General features: G+C 40.1%; 1 protein-coding gene across 1 annotated transcript in view; it reads right to left on the reverse strand.

Annotated features, from left to right (window-relative positions):
* Positions 1 to 11,640, reverse strand: part of CNKSR2 (connector enhancer of kinase suppressor of Ras 2) — a 197,754-nt gene that overhangs the window by 108,259 nt on the left and 77,855 nt on the right. The window lies entirely within an intron of this gene.

An 11,640-nucleotide genomic window follows, 5' to 3' on the forward strand; every position in this document is an offset into this window, starting at 1 on the left:
CAGCTCTGACATATCCTCCTCATCTCCCCTGCCTCTCCCCCTTGCCTCCCACTGGCTTATCCACCACCTGGAATACCCCAGCACCCATTACCCGAAATAGCAGAAAGCTTTAGCGGGGGTGCTGTTAGAGGTCTGCTCCCCCAGGCACCACCTGGGAAAAGAAGATGCCCCCAAGCAAGATGAGACATATTTTAAAAGACCCCAACATTTCTTTGGCTTGCAGCAAGCACATCTGGATGACAATACTACAATGGCCTTAAATGGAACTTTTATTTTGAATTCCTATTCTAAATTGCCAAGAACGTTAACACTTTAAATTGTTATAAAGTTGCTCTTAAAGTAATGACCTTTTCTTCCCAGATGAATCTATTGCCCCCTTTATGGCAAGCTTGGGAAATTGGTAATACTCTTCCCTTTTTCTGAAAGTAAGTATGCCATTCATTGAATCTTTTTTTTTTACACAGCTGCACCCATGACAGTATTCCCAAACTCCTGCGCTCATTCATAATTTCTGTGAGTACTGTTGTATGTTATGAGCCAGAGAGGAGCTCTGCAAAATATTAACAAGCAGGCAGTTCAAATACAATTGGATGGACCTAAACCAAGTATTTTTAGGATGCTACAAGATCCAGTACTAAATAACCTACAGTCTGAAAAATCCAGCACATGTATCCCAAAGAAACTATGGAACAGCTGCATCATTTAAAAGCAGTGCGCAAATCTAAAACACACTGAAACTACATCATCTAGAGGGTGGAATTATAGTCAAATGATAAATAGAACAGAGTCCACATTTTTACAGGTGTATTCCTGTTCAAAGGGTCACCAGAGTCCCATGAAAGTTAATGAGAGCTTTCTGCTTCCATGAAAAGAAAACTGGTTTTTTTTTCCCCCAGTTACAGTAATTCTTTCCCGACTTGCAGCTTTGTAAAAGGGAAAAGCAGTAATATCTTTACACTTTTGAAGGAAAAGTAATATCTTCCTGCTAAATATAACCTGCAAAGCCATGTGCTATTTTCCAGCTAAGGAAATATGCAAAATCCACTCTAGTGTTTAATTTTAAAAAGTTACTGGAATGGGGAGACAATCAAAATTCTCATTCTTTCAGTGTTGCCTGTTATAAGTGGCATGCAGCCAGAGCTCTTTGACTTATCAACCACTTCAAGCTTTTACTCATTTTTCAGCTAAAAAAATAGAATTTCTAGGAGGAAAGTGTATTCACCTTAAGAAATGGGTCTTTTTTTCAAGAACTTCCATATCTATCACCCATCTCGATTTTATAAATAAAAATACGTGCATAAAAAAACCCACACAACACTGCACTTCAAACCACTGTCTATCAAACCTAGCACGCTGTTACGCAAGTCAGAATCTGACAAGAAACTATCTGGCATCATGCTGTTAATTTAACAGATTGACTTCCATGAACACTGGCCAGAAATGAGGATGGTCAGCTGGCAGCCCTATGAAACAAATACGTTAGTAGCAAGCATCTCCTTCCCTTCCCCCAGCTGCAGATGCCTGAAAAGGCTAAAAAATCATGGAAGGCCATAGGTCTTCTGCCTCCAGAAAACATTATTGGGTGAGGAAACCACAGAAGGATGTTTACAACACGGACTACCACAGAGATGAAAGCTGTATCTGTCTGCAGTAGGAGAAGCAGTGGCAGGAGAGCAGCAGATGCCTTTCAGGGATTTATTCAGCTTCTTAAGCTAGCATGATAATGAACGTCCACGCTTACATAACAGTTTTCTCCCAAAGAGGAGAGGTTAATAATATTGTGATCGCATATGTTGCAATTCTAGTTAAAGAGTATCTTGGCTATGTTATTTAAATAAATGCAATTTTAATCCAATGTTAAAGTCAGTTCTGTGCATCCTTAGAATGGCACTGATCACACCGCACTGTACCGTTGTCCAAAGTCACCACAACACAGTCTGAATGTAAAGTACATTGAAGAAAATCACATCTTTTACTTGAGAAAATCCTGGTGTTTCACTAAAACTTTTGCTTACTACCACCAAACGATGAAATAAGTAATTTTTATATTCATTTTTGGCTATGTAAACTAAAGCTCACAATTAAGAGACTTTCCCAATAATAAACTAAGTTAGGACCCAAATTGAGAGCTGAACACAGAAGTCACTGCCTCTCATTAAGCTGCTCTAATCAAATTACCCTGTCAGAAAACGTATCTGATCCAGAGCACAACTTCTGACTGACTTTATTACCTTGCTCCTTTTAGGTATTTGCACAGCTCAGTTCCACCATAATTCAACAAACTTCACAAATGTTAGTAACATGACCACAGAGCACCTCAGTAATGGAGACAAGCATCTGTTTTGTCCGTGGGGGAACTGAATCTTGAATTATCCAGGGACACAGCATCAGTTCTGTATTGAAGCTTGGACACTGTTTAATAACAGTGCTTACCTTTCACTTTTCACTGATACAATCAACCTTCAGTTCAGAGCTACCTCACTATTTTGCTTTTGAGTCATTGCTAGCAACATCCTAGAACAAATAAAGGAGTATATTTGTCGGGAGCAGCAGAGACTCCAACTTTATGGGTTTGATTATATCCTATTTTACAGATGTAAGGTCAGTGACTATGTATAATTTTTGAGGAAAAAGGGTCTCATTTCCCTGTTTCAGGGTATGGCTCTAAAAAATGGGGTTGATTTCAGTTTGCTCAGTTTTGGTGTACCTCTGAAATTGGAAGCATCCTCCCTCACTTGGGTACCTGCTCTTCCCCACAGTGACTGGCTGCCTCCAGTGCGATGACTGTAAGGCATCTCTCTCTTCAACCAGAGTACAGATAACCAGAACAGACAAGTACTGGCAATTTGGAAGGTTTTCATCCAGCCTTCCATCCACTTGTGGAATGTGGATCTCAGCATTATTTAGCCTCAGAGGGCTAAACAATAACTCAGTCTTTCAAATGCTAAAGGGGTGTCTCAAGCACCAAGTCGTGCATAATTTCAGGTTAAAGGCCTTCCTGGAAGGCAAAGCACTGTGCTGACGGAAATACACGAATACGAAGCCCAGTCATACAACAGGCAAGAAACCATCAGGTCCCTGCGCTGGGAGCAGGGCAACGAGGGTTCTGGTCCCAATTCCCAGTGACCACTTTTTTGTGTAATATAAATGCAATACAAATTACACACATAGTGCAGGGAACAGGGTCTGAAAGCCACGTTGTGATGAGCAGACCCTACCCCTTCTTCAGCAAGGGCACAGACATTAAACTATTATGAATAAAGGTGCTGCCACCAGAGCCCTCACTTGGCCTCATTTTCAGGAGCTTCCAGGGAACGTATGGAGAGCCCAGGTGCCCACCTCCCTTTCAGCGGGGCTCCCAGCAAGAAACAGACCTCCACTGCCTGAGAAGAGACATTTCAGCATCGCCGGATGGCCACAGGTGAGCGCTAAAGAAACCTAAGTTCTCATAAATGTCTAAGCAGGTGCAGAGAGTTGGTGGTAGGAGCTGAAGGCTCAGGCAGGATTTAGGCAGACTGGATCACACCCCAGTTTCTCACCGATTAAGCTGCAGTGTGGCTGTGGGTGGCCTCATCCTTCCTTGGGGGAAGGGAACAGCCAAGTTCTCCATATTTCACACGGCATAAGGAACGTGCTCCTTGGGAGTGACCCTGCAGTATTAACCCACCACAGCCACGTTTGCCTTACAGTAACTCATTTGTGCTGCTGTATGCTTACATCTCACAATGGGAATTTGAGGCATGTGTGTGTGTGCACTGCATATGCTCATATTTAAATTCCCATAATGGTTGTCCTGGAATTAAAAAAAGAAATATATATAAACATATGTGCATGCACACGTATATAAATAATTTTGTTTCATATTAAATTTACATTATCACAACTTAATATTTTAGAACGATTTCAGTGAGTCAGTAATTCCAACAGTCTTTGACCCCCACTCTTTTCAATGTATAAATAAAGTTCCTGAGATCCCCAGCTGCCCTACAGCTAAATAGTGCTCCTATTCTTGAAACAGATGTTTCTTGAGACTGAATTCATATAATGAAAATAAATTAATATGTGTACAAAGAAATTGTAAAACAAATCCTTAAAGGTCACTAATAACCAAGCACACTGGAAAAAAAAAAGCCTTTAACTGAGCTGAAAACTTACATAGCATTGCTTAGCTAAAGGAAGGACAGGGATAGGGAGTTAAAAGAAATTGTCATAACAAAGCTGTAATTATTTAGCCATGAGAGTTCTTTTCTTTTTTTGTTCCATTTTACTGCTATTAAAATAATCAGCCATAGACTATGTACAGCATTCAAGCCACCGAGGTGTTCTAAGCCAGTACTGAGGGTTTTTTTAATAAAAATTTACATATTCAGAGTACATCTACTCAAATCAGGCATAGAATTTCCCTGCTTTAATTTTTCCTCCCTCATGACACAGCATTAACTTGCTTTTCTTACTGTTTTGATCTACTTTTACAACAACTATCACCATCTTACAGTTCCTTACAATTACCTCCTAATTTCATCAGACTAAGATAATGAATTATGCAACAGAAGACCAGGGTGGAATCTGAAGAGCAGATGTGTAATTTACACAGCTGCTACCTAAACAAAGCATAGAGGTATTTGAAACCATTGAATCCTAACTCATATGTGGTCTAGGCTGCGCACAATTGTAGTATCAGCCAATTAATTTGCACAACTTTGAAGACACCTCTCCTTACCTTTCATCTCCTTTTCTACAGTGTACTTCAATTTTCAGCAATCTCAGTTAAAAGGAAGATTATTACCAGCAGAGTAATTCCTGCCTTCCTTTCAAAATACACATACCTGAACATACACTAACAGTAAACAGTAACCTGTTCTTATGAGACAAAAGGAGTAATATAATCTGTATTCTGTTCTATAGGCATCAACATGGTTAACAGTAGAAAACTCCAATTCATAGAATCATAGAATCGTTTAGGTTGGAAAAGACCTTTAAGTTCATTGAGTCCTAACACAGACTTCATCATTAACCTAACACTGCCAAGTCCACCACTAAACCTTGCCCCTAAGCAACTCATCTACACGTCTTTTAAATACCTCCAGGGATGGTGACTCAACCACTTCGCTGGGCAGCCTGTTCCAATGCTTGACAAACATTCCGGTGAAGAAATTTTTCCTCACGTCCAATCTAAGCCTCCCCTGACACAACTTGAGGCCATTTCCTCTCGTCCTATCGCCAGTTACTTGGGAGGAGAGACCGACACCCACCTCGCTACAGCCTCCTTCCAGGTAGTTGTAGAGAGCGATGAGGTCTCCCCTCAGCCTCCTTTTCTCCAGGCTAAACAACCCCAGCTCCCTCAGCCGCTCCTCATGAGATTTGTTCTCCAGACCCTTCACCAGCTTCGTTGCCCTTCTCTGGACACGCTGCACCTCTGTCTTTCTTGTAGTGAGGGGCCCAAAACTGAACACAGAATTCGAGGTGCAGCCTCACCAGTTCTAATTCTACTTATTATCTGCTACCTGGGCATAAAACATATGCTCTAATCATATATTTCATACATCAGAGACTAGGAAATTTTGAAATAATTATTTTAACTGCAGAATTTACACTATTCTCAGTATCAAGAACACATTGTTAACATTGTAATTTAAATTGCCTGCAAATACAAATTGTACCAAGACTAGTAGACAATAGCAACTACTATGAGAGTATGAAAATAATTTTTATCAGGAATATATGCATAAAGTGTTTGGCAGCACATTGTCATTCAGTATTTCTGTTGGAAATATTAATATCATTTACAGCACCTCTTAGAGGGCTTTTTTTTAATAGAAACACTATCATATGGGAAGAAAACCAAAACATAGAACAACTGTACAAAATAAATTAATTAAAATGCATAGTTGCCCAGTAAGTTCTGTGCAGAAAGATGAATTTAACAATTAGACCACAAGAATACCCCACAGAATACTGCAGCCATTCTTAGCAGATACATCCTCAGGACTATGGTCGTAAGTATAGCTTGTATAAAAATACTTGATTCGGCTACAGACTCAGTAACTCAGCTATTGCCAGTGGTGAAACTATGAAGGCCTAACGGTAACATCTATAGAAAAAGTCAACTGGTACTGCAGCAGAATTCTTACTACAATTACATTGCTTCTAACAGAGACACTGATGCCTTCAAAGTCAGCCCAGGTGCATATTCCCAAACTGTAGTCAGTGCCGTACAGACCAGTCTATGTCATCAATTACAAAAGAATGTCTTTTTTTCCAAAGAAAAATAATGGAAAAACTCAATAGTCTGCTGAATGGTTATTGATATATGTTCATCTAATCACATGAGTAAATTACCAGGACTCAATAATAGTAGAGCTGCCCATTCTGGGGTGTCCTGGTTCCAGCTGGGATAGAGTTAATTTTCCTCCTAGTAGCTGGCATAGTGCTGTGTTTTGGATTTAGCATGAGAATAATGTGATAAGACACCCATGTTTTAGTTGTTGCTGAGCAGTGCTTACACTAAGTCAAGGACTCTTCAGCTTCCCATGTTCTGCCAGCAAGGAGGTGCACAAGAAGCTGGGAGGGGGCACAGCCAGGACAGCTGACCCAAACTGGCCAAAGGGATATTCCATACCTTGTGATGTCATGCTCAGTATATAAGTTGGGGGGAGTTGGCCTGTTATTATTATTATTATTATTATTATTATTATTTTACATTTTATTTCAATTATTAAGCTGCTCTTATCTCAACCCATGAGTTTTCTTACTTTTGCCCTTCCAATTCTCTCTGCCATCCCACTGGGGGCGGGGAGGGTGAGCAAGCGGCTGTGTGGTGCTTGGTTGCCGACTGGGGTTAAACCACGACATGGGGTACAGGCAGGACAGAAAGAAATCTATGTTTTTGAGTGAGCTGTGGGATACAGCAAATGGTGACAGGTGACCAAGACTGCAATCAGCTGGCAGAGAATACTTCTAGAAATACAGTGTATGGCCACTGAACCCATGTCGCAGTTGTATGAGAAGATGGGCATCTCCCGTTGCACCAATTTCTTCTATTAGTTCCCCAAAGGTCTCCTATAGTAATCTGAGTCTCTCAGAGCTTGACCGTTACACAGGTCCATCAATAGTGTACCAATCCCACAGATGAGGCTTACCATGCCCAGTAGATATTCTTCAAGTACTGTAGTGCACCGTAACTGCAGCAGAGGGTTGGGATCAGGTGCTCTGGAGTGGGATGTTGGTGCCCAGGTCACAGGACCAAACCTGCCACTCACAAAGGCTGAGGGAGTAAGGAGCAATTTCCACAACCACTTGTGACTTATGAGTGACCCTGCCAGCGTTCCCTTTCCATTTTGGGGCACAGTCAACCGGGTTTAATGCTTTCAGCTAAGCCAAGCAGGTTGACTTTAAAGTAAGGTAGAAGCGCTCATATAGTTAAGCTCTGTTATCATCTAGGAGACAGGTAGTTGCTGAAAGGCAGCACAGTGTGGCTTTCTGCTGCAGCTGAACTAATTCCACTGGCTGGTGACACAGGTGTGTAGTTAATGTGAAAATTCCATGTGGAATGAACAAAGGGAAGTTATTTAAAGTTTGGCAGAAACATGAAGCAGCATGGGCTGGCCAAGCTTATGCTGGCTGCTCTGTCTAACGCAAATGTGACAATGACTTGTTTGTTAGCTGATTTGTTGTGCCAGAGTTGGAAGTGCAAGTGGATGTCCACCCTGACACAGCATGCTATTTACATAAAAATGAGCCTGTGCTCATCAAAGTGGTGTGTGTTTCACACATCAACTTTGAACAAGCCCCAGGGATCAATGGAAAACAGATTCCATGGACAAGACCATCCAGCATTTGTGCTGCAGAAATGGCAGGAGTCCTTGCCCATTCAAACTCCAAACTCCAAATCCGAGTGGGGCAGTTCTCAAAGCAGAGATACTCTACCCGTGGAGCTGCTGCCAATGACCTCCATTAATTTTATTTTCCCAAATATTTACTCCATTTGAAAAAAATTTGTGGAAAACTAAAATGAAATCTATCTACGTACACACACATGCGCACTTTCCTAACTCCTTGTAAGACTAACTCCTACCTCTTCTTCAGAGTACCTGAGAATCCTTTCTCCCTGGAGAATATTTCTTGGAAAGCACAACATAATTCATCTGCATTTGTCAAATTTGTCAAGTTGTTTCTCTTTTTCATTTATACTCATGTAAAAACATTTGCACTCACCATGGGGAAACAAAAGATCATCTTCCCTCACACATTTCATTTCTGCAATATCACACTTCCCTGACATATGGGGTATAAAATAAAATAATATATTTCTGTGTGTATTTGTACATCTATGTAGAAAAGAGATCATAAATAACACCATACAATCTCAACACAAATTCCATGCTAAAGGGAATTGCAAATTCACAAAAAGATTTTTGCTGTTGAGAGGATCATGACAATTAAGTTCCTTTATCAGTATTACGCAATACTTACGGAGACTGTAAAGAAAGAATAAAGAATTAAACTAAAATTCTGAGAGGGAATTTGGGGGACAGACTACATTTGCCAAAATCAAAGTACAGTCCTCATATCCTGACAAACCACAGAGAGTTCAGGACAGAGACCTGCAGGGAACTAGGTTACTTCCATAAAGACTTCCATTAACGCTTCTGAGTAGACCTAAAAAGCTTTTAGATGTAAGTCCCACCTATCTTTAAAATTAAATATTCATGTTAACATTTATCAAACCATTATAAATAAAGGAAGCCCAAGGATTTGGAAAGGATTAAAATCATAATTTGGGAGCTATTACTCTATTTCCTCTTCCATAAAAACACATGCATGACAGTAACAGAAGGAAGCTGAGCACAGGGCATATTTCTTTTGAACTTTTATGATCTTGCTGCAGTGTTTTGTTGTTCAAGTCAAGCATCATAAGAGAATAAAAGTATTATTTTAAATGAAAGATGTTGTCTGTAGAAGTTGTTGTATAAGGTGTCAAACATCTAATGTCAAAATCTTGGACTGACACTGCTGTCCCCTCCCTTACACTCTTCCAGCCCACTTCCACTGAGTGTCTTTAGAAACACCGTTTCCTTCAAAGCCAAGTTAATAAGGCCTTAAATGAAATATCTGTGTTCAAAAAACCCAGCTTGGGTCTGAAACAGATCCTGCTAAACTGACATAAAAGAAACTGAAAAAATGAATAAACAGAAACATTTGCAACATAATTTTTCTACTTATAGGTGTTTTGTTTTGTTTTTCCCAAAATAAGATATCCACTGCAAACTCCATTTTGGATGCATACATTCCAGAGATTCATGTGCACCCCAAGTTCAGCATTTCCTATCAGCTGGAATTTGCCAGCTCCCCACAAACCCTGAGAGGTTCTGTGGAAGTTGAACTCTTCTCACCAATTGCACAGTGAATCTTAAAAACCTGTTCCTTACTTTTTCTAAGCAAAGATTAAGTTAGGGTAAGGATCTAGAAAGGTATCATACCCTTCTTAAGTGTTTACCCTTGCAGAAAAGCAAGGTATGGTCTTGTAAATGTCCATCGTGTTTCAGAGGATTTTTAGCAAAATCTCCTCCAAATTTTTCTATTATAAATACAAAAAGAATTCCAGCAACTAACTTCTGTGGACTTGGCTTGGCCCACAAGAGCCCACAGGAGTTTCCACAGTAAGGAACATGCCATATAAAAGTGAGGTGTTATCTACATACTACATGATTCCAAAAAATCCAATTTCAACTGTAACTAATAGGTGTTAAAGACATTAAACATACCAGCTTCTACATGAAACAGATCCATAACTGACCATATTCACCTGTTTTGCCAAATTAAACATATTTTTTCCATCATCTATATTTACATATGTTCTGATGAGTTTTAGCTAACAAATGCAAATTTTGGGAATCCACATGTCTATCACATGTCATATCATACTTGTATTAAATCCGTAAGTCATATCATATCTATTACAAGTATATGCAATGTGCCAAAAATGCCTCCAAAATGAAGAAACTATGCACAGGAGATTACACAAGAACAGCCTGCTACTCAAGAATCCTACATCATCCTGAGTCTATACCATCCTGTTTTCTGCTTGGACTATTTTCTCTACAGCTTTATCGCTGATGCAACCAGAAAGAGTACTGTGAACAGTGATAATTCATATAAGCAATAATATTGTTTCCTGCACTTTCAGTTGGTTAAAAGGAGGACTATCTTGAGGCAAAATACACTCTTGAATTATATATGGGCAGAAACATAAGCACTGCAGTGCTTATTTGCACTGCAGTGCAAATTCTGAATCGCCTGAACGACTTCTTTTTGTTTACATTGTAAATATTTTAAACAGATAGGCTTTTAGAGGAGATTAAGGATGGAATTTACAGGGAAGTTTAAGGGAAGACAGTGCCTAAATCTTTTGAGTTTTAATGGGGGAGTCATGCCTCTTAGTTACAGAACTATTTTAAAAAAATTCTATTCTGTAAGGCAAAACTGACATAGAAGATTCACATAGCTATCTAACCTCAATAAACCACAATTTAAAGGACAATTGTCTGAACACTAACATTTCACTGACTTTAGGCTTAATCTTATTATTTTTTGATTTCAAAAATTCAGAAGATATTTACATTCCAGACATCCTGCCAGCAACAAGTGAAATACATCCTGTTACACATGTTTTCTATCAACATAGCATAAGATCAGGGCAATCACTTGAAATCCTTTGATTTCACTGCCAAACGAAATACTATGAAGATTAAGCATCACTACAAGCAAACAGAGGATGTCAATAGAGAATTTAAAACTATTTGACACCCAGTATTAGGACATGTATAATAAAATTCAATATAAGTCACTTAACTATTCTCCTACTTTGTCATGCTGCTTATTTGAAAGCCAGTAGGCTTTCTGAAAGAACAGCCTTTTCATAATTATTAAAATGTGATTCCTGTAAAAAGTGTTAGCTAACAAGTTGGATTTTTAAAATAATTGTCACAGAATCATAGAATCATTAAAGGTTGGAAGAGACCTCCAAGATCATCGAGTCCAACCATCAACCCAACAACACCAGGCCCACTAAACCATGTCCCTAAGCGCCTCATCTACCTGTTTTTTAAATACTTCCAGGGATGGTGACTCAACCACTTCCCTGGGCAGCCTGTTCCAATGTTTAACTACTCTTTCAGTAAAGAAATTTCTCCTTACATCCAATCTAAACCTCCCCTGGCGCAACTTGAGGCCATTTCCTCTCGTCCTTTCGCCAGTTACTTGGGAGAAGAGACCGACACCCACCTTGCTACAGCCTCCTTTCAGGGAGTTGTAGAGAGCGATGAGGTCTCCCCTCAGCCTCCTTTTCTCCAGGCTAAACAACCCCAGCTCCCTCAGCCGCTCCTCATAAGGCTTGTTCTCCAGACCCCTCACCAGCCTCGTTGCCCTTCTCTGGACACGTTCCAACATCTCAACATCCTTCTTGTAGTGAGGGGCCCAAAACTGAACACAGTATTCGAGGTGCGGCCGCACCAGTGCTGAGTACAGGGGCACTATCACTTCCCTGCTCCTGCTGGCCACACTATTTCTGATACAGGCCAGGATGCCGTTGGCCTTCTTAGCCGCCTGGGCACACTGCCGGCTCATGTTCAGCTGGCTGTC

This window comes from Pygoscelis adeliae, unplaced genomic scaffold, assembly GCF_000699105.1.
Source record: "Pygoscelis adeliae isolate BGI_AS28 unplaced genomic scaffold, ASM69910v1 Scaffold53, whole genome shotgun sequence".
NCBI lineage: Eukaryota > Metazoa > Chordata > Aves > Sphenisciformes > Spheniscidae > Pygoscelis > Pygoscelis adeliae.